At 43.2% G+C, this 13,538-nt stretch overlaps 1 protein-coding gene across 3 annotated transcripts in view; it reads right to left on the bottom strand.

Moving 5' to 3' along the window:
• LOC110529652 (mitochondrial peptide methionine sulfoxide reductase) overlaps positions 1 to 13,538 on the bottom strand; it is a 112,728-nt gene that overhangs the window by 96,158 nt on the left and 3,032 nt on the right. Inside the window, exon 1 of one of the 3 annotated variants that reach the window (XM_036985096.2) lies at positions 12,180 to 13,410. The exons of the other annotated variants lie outside the window; for them this stretch is intronic. The gene's annotated coding sequence lies outside the window, so the exon portion shown is untranslated. Of the gene's footprint in view, positions 1 to 12,179; positions 13,411 to 13,538 lie in introns of those variants that run through there. 3 annotated transcript variants of the gene reach the window in all.

Here is a 13,538-nt window from a genome sequence, read left to right as displayed (position 1 = left end):
TGTTTGGACAATTTGCACATTTGGATCAAAATGACTGTTAATTATTATCATCACCCCTTTTGAGTTTCTTTCCCCATGGGAGAAGTATACTTGGCCCCCCCCAGTCCCTTTTCCACACAACTCCATCTAAAATTGTTGAATGAGTTTCCTGTAAACAATAGGGATCGTATTCCTTCTCTTTTGGCCAAGTAAATACTGATCGTCTTTTCTTATTATCTGCTAAGCCATTACAATTATAGCTGGCTATAATCCCAAGGCCCCCGAGAGACCGGGACCCATCCTTCGAAAAGAACACAGTGCCACCACAGTTCAGAAGCAGGTCAGCCCGACCAAAAGCATTTCCAGCACCCTCACCTTGATTTGTATTATATATAGCTATTTAAAAAAATGTATACGTTAATTTCCATAATTAACTATTCATATTTGTAATAATGTAGGTAGTTCATGCAAAGGATTGTTACCTCTTACCAGGATTGCCATTACAAAAGTTACATTTTGGCAATAAATTATTATTTCAGCAAACTATTATTGTGATTCATCCTATATTGTCTCTAACATCTTTACTCCCTAGCAACAGTTGTGGGATACACACACACACACACACACACACACACACACACACACACACACACACACACACACACACGTACACACACACACACACGTACACGCACAACCCCTTTCCTCCACAAACAACCATAAGCTCATATGCTCAACAGTTGTACCATCTCAGAGCCCAACTCAAGAAAGGACTTCCTTTACGAGTTCATATACAGTTGCAGCTGTATAAGAAATTGAGCAAAAACTGGCAAAAAATGGGGAGATTTGATTAACCATCGTCAAATCCTAGGTGATGGGAGATCAGATACACCCCCTTCCCCTGAAACACACACACGCTGGTCCCCCGTTGCGACCATATTCCTAAGCATCTCTGTGCAGTCAGACCTTTGATTATTTTGTGCCACCAGGGCCAAAATAATATGCCCCCTCTCTGAATGTCCGAGTGTGACACCCTCCCCATGGGTTACTGCAGCTAGTGTTGCCAGCACTACCACTTGAAAAGAAAAGGAGAGCCGCAAACTCTTGGAGCTCAGATGCAATAATTGAATAACCTAATATCCAACGTTTCGACAGACAAGCTGTCTTCATCAGTATATAATGACGCCACTGCCTGGGTGGGGGCACCCCACCGGAATCCCCACCGGCTAGGTACAAGGTCATCAAGGTTCTCATTAGCAGCTTTGAGAATTTCCTTGTATATTATACTCTCCCATAATATACAAGGAGAGAGTTACCAGCCTCAATAATCAGCAATTAACTGCACTCAGAACTACAACTTCGATGTTGCTAATGAACTGAGCCACGTACAGGACCACTACATACTGGCGTAGCTGAAACTCCTGCAAAGCGGGGGGGGGGGGGGGCACGCTCCACCCCCTTCCAGGTGTCTCACATCTCCCGCCATTATCCCCTGTGTATTTATAAGTGCGTTTTCTGTTTGTTGCCAGTTCGTCTTGTCCTGTCAATTCCTACCAGCGTGTTCCCGTGTTTCCTGTGCTCTAGTTTTTCTTTTTCCCAGTTCTGACCTTTCTGCCTGTCCTGATCCTGCCTGCCTTCCTGTACCTGCCTGACTCTGATTTGGATTATGACCCTTTGCCTGCCTTGACTTACCTTTTGCTTGCTCTTTGTACTATAATAAACTCTGAGACTCGTACTATCCGCCTCCTGTGTCTGCATCTGGTTCTTATCCTGAGCCTTGATAGTAACTCACCTAGTCAGGACTGTCTAATTGTAGTAAAATGAAGCATGTTTCTTTGTGTTGTCTGTCCTCGTATATGGAGAGCTGTGAAAGCCTGTCTGCAGACGAAGAGGTCCCAGTGAATGTTCAACGGGGTTGCTGGCACATCCTTGTATGGAATGGGTTGTATGTGTACTGGTATACAACAATACAGTTAAAAGTCACACACAATGTAGGGTACAAACGTATTACAACTGTAGCAGGTAAATCCTTCTCCTGGAGGTCTGCTGGGTTTGCAGGCTTCTGTTCCAGCCCAGCACTAACACAGCTGTAACACAATGTAACACAATGTATCAAACCTAATGAGTTGATGGTAATGTGTATTATTGCTGGGCTGGAATAGAAGTCTGCTCACCCAGTAGATCTGGGAGTAGAGCAAGGTTGGCCACCTCTGGAATGGATTTTGTGTTCACCCGCAATTAAGCTTTAGTAATAATAGCCTTATTACTAAAACGGGTAACATTTACAAACGAGTTAGCTTATTTGTACATTTTGAAATGAAATGCTGACTCATTGAAGTGGTTATAAAGGTGTTCCAAGATTAACTAGTGCCAATGTTCATGAATCACAGATCACAATTCTGCACTAAAAAAGGCATGAAGAGGATCTGTCTCGAACTTGTCTGAGTTTTTGTGTTGCTGTCTCAAATGAACATCACCTTTTTGTCTAGTTGTGAGCTCTCCAATCTGTTTTCATTGATTGTCACCGTCTCGGGATATCAGCCATGTGGATCCATGTAGCAGCTCATCATAATGTCATGCGTCACTAACGCAGCCACAGGCCTACTGTACGATGGCATTAGTGGCCTTATGGGCATGTGCAATGCGTCCCTTGTCATTGTACACCTGAAGCAGAAAATAGCTAAACTCACACATCATGTACATGTTGTTGAGCTTGCTATATGTTCTCAACTTAACATAATAAAAGGTAGATAATGTAAATGACGCTATCCATAAACCAGATTTTCTACATACATTTTCTGATATGTGAAATAGTTTAGTGCAAATCCAACCCTTGTATTCTAGGTACAGTACCGCATATGAAAATAAGGAGCTGACAATTTGTAGGTTAATTAGAAATGTCAAAAAGGAAAGTAATGGGGCATGGGAGCGTTGTAATTCTACCTTGTTCATTTGCTGAGAATGATTTTAGAATACAGAGACAAAATCAGAAGGTATGGAGGAGGATTGCAGAGATTGTATTGATGGTGGGTGAAGAGAGATTTGCACAACAATGGTTTACAACTCAAATCCACAATTTCCTTTACACAAAGTACCCATTCATTTTACCTGTAGGCCTATGTGTTTTACAGGAAGTGAGCTATAATCCTCAATGTCATGACACCGGTATAATGAAAGAGCCATAAAATATGACAATCCTTACGTTAAGATACCATAATCCAATTGGTAGCATATCACATGGGAAAGTCAAGCGTAGTGTTTCATTTACAATGTAATAATGTGTGTTCCTGGTGATTTATATCCTCTGGTGGGCAAATTTACAATTTAATTTAGTCAACACATTCACAAATGGTGGCTTTGATCACAGTTTTGAGGTTTAGATTGAGGTTCATGGCTAGGTAGCAGCATATGTAAACATTGTTGTCCAAATCTCTCTTCACCCACCATCAACACAATCTCTGCAATCCTCCTTCATGCCATTGACCTTCTGATTTGTCTCTGTATTCTAGCAAAGCAACGTGATATGGAATTGGAAAACCAGACACAGCAACGATTGTTGTCTATCCTCCATATTTTTTTTGGGGGGGGGGGTTTCTAGCCTGGGAACTAATGACAGTTTCATGAAGGGAAGATTTTCCAGCAAACATCTGCTCCTCCCCTGATTGGTTAACGGCAGCGGTGGCCAAGTGTAATTTGCATAAAGTAGAGCAGAGCTAAACTTTTTCTACAGCTCCGCCAGTAGGTTTCTCACCGCTCACCTTCCCACAATCCCCTGTGCATTGCTCCGCGTGCCCCTGTTGAAAATGAATGGGGGCGGAACTTTGTCTGACGAATTCGGAAGTGGTAAAAACGATACGTAATTAGCCTATTTCTAACGGGGCGATGGCAGCCCGCCTCGGCCTCTTTACTTAATTGACTATCAGGTTAAAAAAAGGTAGGTGAATCAGGTCGGACTCAGACGGAGAGTGAGTGTGATGGCCTGCCGGACCAATGGTGGAAGCAGAAGCATTGTGCAATTCTCTTGGCGCGAGTTCAGTTGGTGAGAATGAGTGGACGATGGTGAACAACAGTGGAGCAGAAAGGGCTAAAGTTGGAAATGAACAGCAGTTTATGGTTGGAGAGCGATTCACGAGCAATGATAGTTTTTTGGGGGACCCGTTTGCGGTCTCGAAGATAGCGATGGACAAATTGGGTAAAGGGGCATCTGTCAGAGTGACCTGGGGCGGTTTGATGTTCTTTTCGTGTGTGTCAAAAGCGCAAAATGAGAAAGCTCTGTGGCTCTACAAGATGTCGACAAATGATATGGAAAGCTATGATTTTCAGAGTAGGGTACCAGTTAAAGGTGTCATCTCTGGTGTCTCGTTGTCTCGACATCTCTGGTGTCTCGTTGTCTCGACATCTCTGGTGTCTCGTTGTCTCGACATCTCTGGTGTCTCGTTGTCTCGACATCTCTGGTGTCTCGTTGTCTCGACATCTCTGGTGTCTCGTTGTCTCGACATCTCTGGTGTCTCGTTGTCTCGACATCTCTGGTGTCTCGACATCTCTGGTGTCTCGTTGTCTCGACATCTCTGGTGTCTCGTTGTCTCGACATCTCTGGTGTCTCGTTGGCCACAGAGGCTGTGTGGTTTAGGGATAACATTCCAGGAGTGGTAGAGGCATGTCGCTTGAATCGAATGATAGGTTTTACTGTCGTTTGATGAAGTGGTTCTCCCAAATTACGTTAAACTTGGGTATGTGAGATGTGCAGTGAGACCATATGTACAGAAGCCACTGTCGTGTTACAATTGTAAAACGTTTGGACACGTGGCAAGTGTTTGTCGAAGGAATAAATATGTAGCAGTTGAAGAGTCAGATGAAGCATGTTGTAGTAATTGTGATGGGAATCACGTTCCCGAGTTCCCAGAATGCCATGTAAGGATGAAGGAGGTCGCAGTAGCTAGGATCAGGGTTATCCAGCAGGTCTCCCGTGTGGAGGAAGTTAAAATAGCTGAAGTACTAAGTAGAGATGAGATGGTAGTGGATGTCCCACAGTCTGCAGTGAATGCCATGCAGGAGAAGGATTCCCACACACTAACAGTGAAGAAGGTGGACTTTGATGTGTTGATATATTTTGGGGGGTTTGTTTTTGTTTGAAATTCAGAGAAGCAGTGTGAATTTGGGTAGTGTTTTTTATTTTTGGTAAATAGTATGAATTTTTTCATCCAAAACATATTTGGAAACATTAGGCTTAACATGAGAAAATGACAACCAAATAATAATAATAATAATAATAATGCATCCATTAAAGCAAAGCTATAGGCTACTGCAGCACCAGCACCACATCATCTGACAGCCTATCGATAGGTAGCAACGTAGACGTCGCAATTTCAGAACCATGAACAGCGATCGGTAGTATATACAGTTGAAGTCAGAAGTTTACATACACCTTTGCCAAATACATTTAAACTCAGTTTATCACAATTCCTGACACTTAATCCTAGTAAAAATTCCCTGTCTTAGGTCAGTTAGAATCACCACGTTATTTTAAGAATGTGAAATGTCAGAATAATAGTAGAGAGAATGATTTCTTTCAGCTTTTATTTCTTTCATCACATTCCCAGTGGGTCAGAAGTTTACGTACACTCAATTAGTATTTGGTAGCATTGCATTTGAATTGTTTAAATTCGATCAAACGTTTTGGGTAGCCTTCCACAAGCTTCCCACAATAAGTTGGGTGAATTTTGGTCCACTCCTCCTGACAGACCTGGTGTAACTGAGTTAGGTTTGTAGGCCTCCTTGCTCGCACACGCTTTTTCAGTTCTGCCCACAAATTTTCTATAGGATTGAGGTCAGGGCTTTGTGATGGCCACTCCAATACCTTCACTTTGTTGTCTTTAAGCCATTTTGCCACAACTTTGTAAGTATGCTTGGGGTCATTGTCCATTTGGAAGGCCCATTTGCAACCAAGCTTTAACTTCCTGACTGATGTCTTAAGATGTTGCTTCAATATATCCACATAATTTTCCACCCTCATGATGCCATCTATTTTGTGAAGTGCACCAGTCCCTCCTGCAGCAAAGCACCCCCACAACATGATGCTGCCATCCCCGTGCTTCACGGTTGGGATGGTATTCTTCGACTTGCAAGCATCCCCCTTTTCCCTCCAAACATAACAATGGTCATTATGGCCAAACAGTCCTATTTTTGTTTCATCAGACCAGACGACATTTCTCCAAAAAGTACCATCTTTGTCCTCATGTGCAGTTGCAAACCGTAGTCTGGCTTTTTTATGGCGGTTTTGGAACCGTGGCTTCTTCCTTGCTGAGCGGCCTTTCAGGTTCTGTCGATATAGGACTTGTTTTACTGTGGATAGACACTTTTGTACCTGTTTTCTCCAGCATCTTCACAAGGTCCTTTGCTGTTGTTCCGGGATTGATTTGCACTATTTGCACCAAAGAACGTTCATCTCTAGGAGACAGAACGCGTCTCCTTCCTGAGCGGTATGACGGCTGTGTGGTCCCATGGTGTTTATACTTGCATTCTATTGTTTGTACAGATGAACTTGGTACCTTCTGGGATGAAACAGACTTGTGGAGGTCTACAATTAATTTTTTTGAGGTCTTGGCTGACATTTTCCCATGATGTCAAGCAAAGATGCACTGAGTTTGAAGGTAGGCCTTGAAATACACTCTAGATGAAAAAGAAACACCTATTTTGACGAGGTGCTGGCTAGCGGAGTGGAAAACTTGACAATAAAGGAGAGCCGCACACTAAGAGCTCAGATGCAAAAATGTCATGTCCTTGAAATACATCCACAGATACACCTCCAATTGACTCAAATGATCAGAAGCTTCTAAAGCCATGACATTATTTTCTGGAATTTTCCAAGCTGTTTAAAGGCACAGTCAACTTAGTGTATGTACACTTCTGACCCACTGGAATTGTGATACAGTCATAAGTGAAATAATAATAATCTGTCTGTAAACAATTGTTGGAAAAATGACTTGTGTCATACACAAGGTAGATGTTCTAACAGACTTGTCAAAACTATAGTTTGTTGACAAGAAATTTGTGGAGTGTATGTAAACTTCCGACTTCAACTGTACTTTGAGTGGCTGATGCATTCTGGGATTTTTTTTAGGGGGGGGGGGGGGGCAAACTCAGACTCCGAGGAGGTCCAGAGGAACTGTTTTATACAGAAGTTTCAATACTGTAAAGTACAATACACGATATGTAGTTCACTACTCCAACACTGAAGACTGGCTGCGTTACAAGTGTTACCAGTTTGAAGTTTTGAACTAAGAGTTGAACATTCACCACATACTAATTAAGAACAAATTGTGATTTACAATGATGGCCTGTTGTGTGTGTTTCATAGTGATACCAAGGAGGGCTGCTCTGCTCCTTCTTCTCCCACTTATGTGTCAACATCAAACATGGTCTCTCTCTCCAGCTCCCTACCTAGGTCTATGGGCGGATTGAGCTCACACATAAAAGGAAGTTTCTCTTCCCCAGAGGTAGAAACACTGGAAACAAAAACAGTGCAGGACTCAGGACACAATACATCTTTAATTCTGTCAGTTCTTTGTTCAGGTGTTGTGTATTTCTTCCAAAGGGTGGGGAGAGGAGAGGGAGCTCACTCCTTCCTGTGTATCCTAGTTGTAGTGATCCTCTCTGTCTGCGAAGGCCAAATCCAATCTTTTGTATTTTGTGTTATTCTAACCTTCTGAACCTCCTCCCCAAGGGTGTGAACTGACTATCCAAATACATTTAAGAGCAACGCTCCACTATACTAGATTATAGAAATCAATGAAAGAGAACATTTTGATAAACCTCAAGGAACGTGTGCTTTCGGAGACGTGACAATACTTCAAAAATGTGAATAACAAAGATCACAACATTCCTACTAATAGCAACCACTGTATATCCCCTCTTGTAATGAGATAACCAGTTAAGAGTTATCGCAATATCATTTCAAATGGGGAAATGTAGGTTAGTTACCATAACATGAACACTCACATACTGTAACATCAGCTTCATCTGACTCCATACCTCAGAATATATGACAAAACACAGGATTTAAGAGCCTGGCTTCCAGCAATAATCTAACTGCTTAATGGAAACCCTTCACGTTCAGCAGCAACAGCAGAACTACAGCAATAGAGGAGGTCTGGGTCACAGGTCAACAGCCACATATTCAACCAGCTTCCGCGCCATTGCATCAAAGCGTCGCTCTGTTCTAAGAGGATACAAAACAGAGTAGTGAGGTTACACAGGAAGCCACCAACCGTATGTGTAATGGCAATCCATTATGCAATCAAGAGAAGTTACGCAACGAGGGTAACGAAGGGTTAATCAGCCATCATGCCACTCCACCAAGCAATGTCACAGAAATGCCTCCACACATGGCAACAGCACAGCATCCGTTGCTATCAGAGCCCTGGAATGAGTGCATGGGCTGAGAAGGGGAGAGAGGTGTGTGTGTGTGTGTTTGTGTTTGTATGAGGGTTTTAACACAGGCCAGCCTAATGGCATCTCACCAACAGTGGGCTAAGCTCACTGAAACCTCCAGCACTCACGCCCACTAACAACCAGAGGAGATGTCAGGTACGTTATGCAAAATAACTATCAGAGAGACAGAATGAAGAGAGACAGAGAAAGAGGGGTGTAGAGATAGAGAGGGATAAAGGAGAAAAATAGAGAAAGAATGAGGAGAGAGAGGATTTGAGAGAGGGGGGGGGAGAGAGAAAAGCCACTGAGCTATAATGTAAGAGCTAAACAATATCACATTGTGTTGAGGTGTGAGGACAGTTATATGACAAATTAGCCAAAAGATCATTAGGCAGATGATCCTCTTAATGATAATCAGGGGGGTCCGATTATCCTACTACCTTGGAGTCCTGTGTGGCTCAGTTGGTAGAGCATAGCGCTTGCAACACAAAGGTTGTGGGTTCGATACCCACAAGGGACCATTTATGCACTCACTACTGTAAATTGCTCTAGATAAGAGTCTGCTGAATGACTCAAATGTAATTAAACAAAGGACCAGGAAGTGGTGCTGATTTGCTAGATTTGTTCTTTACCCAACCAGATAGTCTCGTGGGAAAAGATGCTGAGCTCAGTTGGTAGAGCATGGCATTTGCAACACCAAGGTTGTGGGTTTGATTCCCTCGGGGGACCAGTACAAGAGAAAAAAAAGGTATGAAAATGTATGTACTCATTACTGTAAATCGTTCTGGATAAGAGCATCGGCTACATGACTAAAATGCTAATGTAGAAAAAATTGAAACCTCCAGCAATACAATTTCATTTCAGATCAGTTTCCTTAGCTGGCTGAGGTTCAGCCAATTAATATAGGGCAAATACGATAAGTAAGAACCGTATTTCTGTGTAATCTCGCTCAGTAATGAGATGAGCCAGGTCACATAAATGTCTCTCACCGTAACACACTAATGAATACAGAGCTGTGGCCCTCAGAATATCCTTCCTCCAATTTGTTTTTAAGAGACTTTTTAAAGATTTATGAGAATCGTAGAACATCATTAGCATTATCATGACATAATTAATCTGATTAATAACCCCCACCTGGTGGGTTTGAGGTTAATGAATGAATCTTTCATTTGTTACATCTAATCTTCCATTTAATTAAAGTTGTGTGCCCAGGGCTAATATAACGATTCTTGATTACCATCAACTGTTTTCAGATCGGGGTAGTCATAGCGTGACAAGCTAATGAATTGTCCTCCTATAACACTTCCACCTCGGTTTCACATACATGGGGTAGGCAACCTGACTCACTAAATTATTCATAGATTTACCCTTTTTTGCTTGGTGTTAAGCGATTACAACATGTCTATTTTGTAGGAGTTTAGAGAGACAGTCACTTTAACTCCAATCCAGTTTGACAGAAAATGTACAGAAATTGGTACCAGATGGGTTTGACCCAACATGCTACCGGTACACCACAACAGTGTATGGTATGCCATTAAGAGCAGAAGTAGTCACAGTTTGGAATCATAAAACTGTGTTTCTAAGCATTTAAACAACTGGATCTAGACTGAAAGACAAGATAACAATAACTAAGAGACATCTTAAACTGAGTTTATACTCAGAGGATGCCAAACTGTGGTTGAGAGAGATAAACCTCAGTGAATGACAGGTAATCTAAGTTCTCTGAGGTGCAAGCCGTGCCAATTTTGTCCGTGGGGTTATCAGTGTCAGTGTAAACAAGGGACACTCATGGTGAAATCCCATGCATGTCACCAGAGTCTACGCTGGCATTAGCCAGGATCATTACTCAGCATGTGACAAATGAAGACATATCTTGGCACAACAGAGGCTGATAAAGCCTTTAAAACTCACTTAACAGGCATGATAAACCCTGCAATATTGCTCATGGGCAACCCAAGTACTCATTCTCTGTCACTGGAGGCCCTGGGTTGAAGATTTGTGCTGTGTTTGCCGGGGAAGTTTCTCTGGGTTAAAGTCGAAGGGCAGAGAGGGAGAGAGACACTGCTGAATGACAGTGACCTGTGAAGATGAGAGCTTTGTGAATAATTCATAGACAGGCGAAGTCGGCCATGCATGCATGGGTGGACTTGGGTAAAGCCAACCTTGGAGAAATCGGAGAGCTTCCTCCTCCACTACGCCATTGCCCTCCACATGAGTGGGCACTGGAGGCTGGAGCAGAGCCTCAGTCCAACCATGACCATCAGACGCCGTCACTCACAACCCCAACAATCAGTCCCGCTATCTGGAGACTTCAGGTTCTTCTAAGACGTCAAAGTTTTCTCAAGTTCACTGCCCTTCTTCAGTTACTTGTGTTGACACTTTCATAACGGTCGAGACTTGAGACAGAACAGAATCATGTAGCTATTGTCTTACGTTCTCTTTAAAACGGGAAGCGTTAAATAGAAAAGTAGTCATAACTCTGCTAAGCAGGGGAGTAGCTAGCTGGCCAAGCTAAAAGCCAACGCCAGTAGACAAGGCCCCCAATTTCAGGCCTAACTTCCTACACCTGAACCTCCTTTAAAAGACTGACATTGTGTTTCAGGTTACTTGGGTCCAAAAGGAAGACTCTCAGGAGCAGAGAGCCGTGTGTAAATGCATCAGCAGGTCTACATCTTCCCCTCCCATCCCTCCTCATACTCTCAGAGCTGGAGACTGAGGCCCTCACCCCTGCATGAACCTGGACTGATCAGGAGGAGAGAACAGCAGCACTCCAACACTAAACAGAATTTCCTTCAACCTTTAGTTCCAACCCCGTTTACAGAATCAAAATCTAAAAGGACAATTGGGGACTTCTTAATCGCCATTATCTTGATTCTGTGATACTAGAATTTGGATAATTGTGATTCATTAATGCGTCATCTGTACAGTAATAGCCACAGCTAAATGAGCTGGCCATTAATTTTCATTAACTTGAATGAAAATGGACTATTAAAACTCAACACTCCGGCCTGCTTTCTGTTGTCCATAATTTGAAGCTAAATATAAGGACAAGTAATGATGAAATCACCAACACGACAGAGAGAGGCAAAATATGATGTTTCCACAACAAATGTTCATAATTATGAGAGCCATCACAGTACACCTGCTAACTCCACCTGCTATCAGTGCAAACACATCTGGCAGAGTGTAATTTGCCTTGGCAACGATTCAATATAAACCTTGAGGGGAACATTTCTTACTTTTCTATTAACCTTTCCTTGCAGTTATTAATCAAGTGCCAGACACAAATCAGAAACCATCATGCACAGCGCTTCCTAAGGATGACCGAGGGGGAGATGGCACTGCTGTGCCTGTGACAGACAACGGGAGGGGGGATTTCAGCCACACGGTGGAGATGAGAAAAGCCACTGGTTCCGGGGGATTCGGAGACTGGGAGACCACTCTCTCTGCAGGGGCTGTGTTTGGCCAGTATGAAAATCAGCAGCGAGGAAGTTGATCGTGGGAAAGCGGTAGAATGGTAGGCACACCGGGTCCTCTGGGGAGGGATGGACGATCCTTCAGGAGACGTTTTAAGTCATCCCTGACATTCCCCAGCCTCCTTTAAGTGCCTTCCTTTTTCATATAGCAGGAAAACAATGCTAGACTTCTGAAGTGTCCCGAGGACAACAACACAGCTGGTAAGTAAGGAACACCTATGGTTTCTTTATGGTATAACGGGAGAGAAAGTAGACGTCTTAATCTGTAGAAACCAGATATAACATATAACTTACCTTACACAGTACCACACTCTCATTGTGAAGCTGAGAATGAATTGAAACCTTAGATATTAGAAGAAAACCAGTCAGGCCTGTAGAACTCTCAACTGAGAGTAGGCAGCTTGGAGAAACTGCACTACTAGTTCAGTGCCTCACAGACTACTGTAGATCCACTGGCCTCAGATCTCCAATATCCAAATGCTGGGGAATCTCAGTCCTCTGCAGGCGAGATATCTTCTAATGTTCTTCAGTTCGTCCAACTGCGAGACACAATGGAACTCTAAAGCTTGGTCAAAGAGCACTTGGCCTGAGTAACCAGTTGCTGTTGTCCCGCTGTAAACCCCTCTCACAAAGAGGACAACTTAGTGACAACAGAGGCAGTTAGGGAGGTGATCCAATATATTTTTGAGGCCAGTTATCTTCATTCTAACCCTAGAGGTGCATTGAAGTCAGTGATTTTTACAATCACAAAACTTTGGAAGGTGAAATCTACTCCCAGTGATGTACGGATAGCGACTTAAGGTTTGATCTGTGGAAAGGCAAAAAACTTTTTTCTTGACAGTTGCTTGGCCACAACAGTTCTGTCAGTCCTTCATGGATAAAATCCAGGTCCACTTTTGAGAGTCCTTTTGTGTTCAAAACATAGCCAGAAAAGACAGAAGAGGCAGCTTCATTCGCTTGGAAATTACAAAGAAAGATTGAGTTGAAATGACATGGTCATCTCTTGGCTCAAGTAACCTCCTCCAGTCACGCAAATAAGCAATGTGTAACTCTGCTGGAATTAGAACATATTTTTGGTGACTATGCTTGTGCCCCATTCACCCTCGGCGTCCTCAAATTTTTCAAAGTAGTTTTCTCGACTTGATTTCTTGTTTGGTTTAGTTTTTTCGCGTTGAAGCAGAGTTCCTACACCCTGGGTATTTTTGATTTCCTTAGCGCAAAGCTGAGCAAACAGACAAAGGGAGCTGCGATAGAACCCTGCCAAGTCTCGTCTGGATTTTCTCTCTTCCCCTCCTCTCCCTCTCTCTCGACATGGCAACCTTCCCGAGATGCCTTGGCGGGGTTCCAACATGTCTGTCTGAGTACCCCCCAAACACCCACACTCCCCCCGAAAATAAAACCATTGATTTGGGCAAATTTATCAAAACGAATCTCAGATTAATTTCTGAGCTACGCCACTCGACCACTTCCTTCATCTCTGGCATCTCCCCTCTCCCGCCCCCCACCCAGATGCACACAAACACGTGTGGTACTTGGAATCCATGCCAGCCAATAACTCCCAATGCCTACCCACACACCCCCTTAACCTCTCCATACCCCCACCACAGCACATTCCCCTCTCCCCTCTCCTTCCCACCCTCACCCAAGCAAGTC

Source organism: Oncorhynchus mykiss, chromosome 8 (genome assembly GCF_057628025.1).
Source record: "Oncorhynchus mykiss isolate SJ-2025 chromosome 8, ASM5762802v1, whole genome shotgun sequence".
In the NCBI taxonomy this organism is placed as follows: Eukaryota; Metazoa; Chordata; class Actinopteri; order Salmoniformes; family Salmonidae; genus Oncorhynchus; species Oncorhynchus mykiss.
Note: the sequence above shows the minus strand (reverse complement) of the source record. Positions and strands in the feature narration are given on the sequence as shown.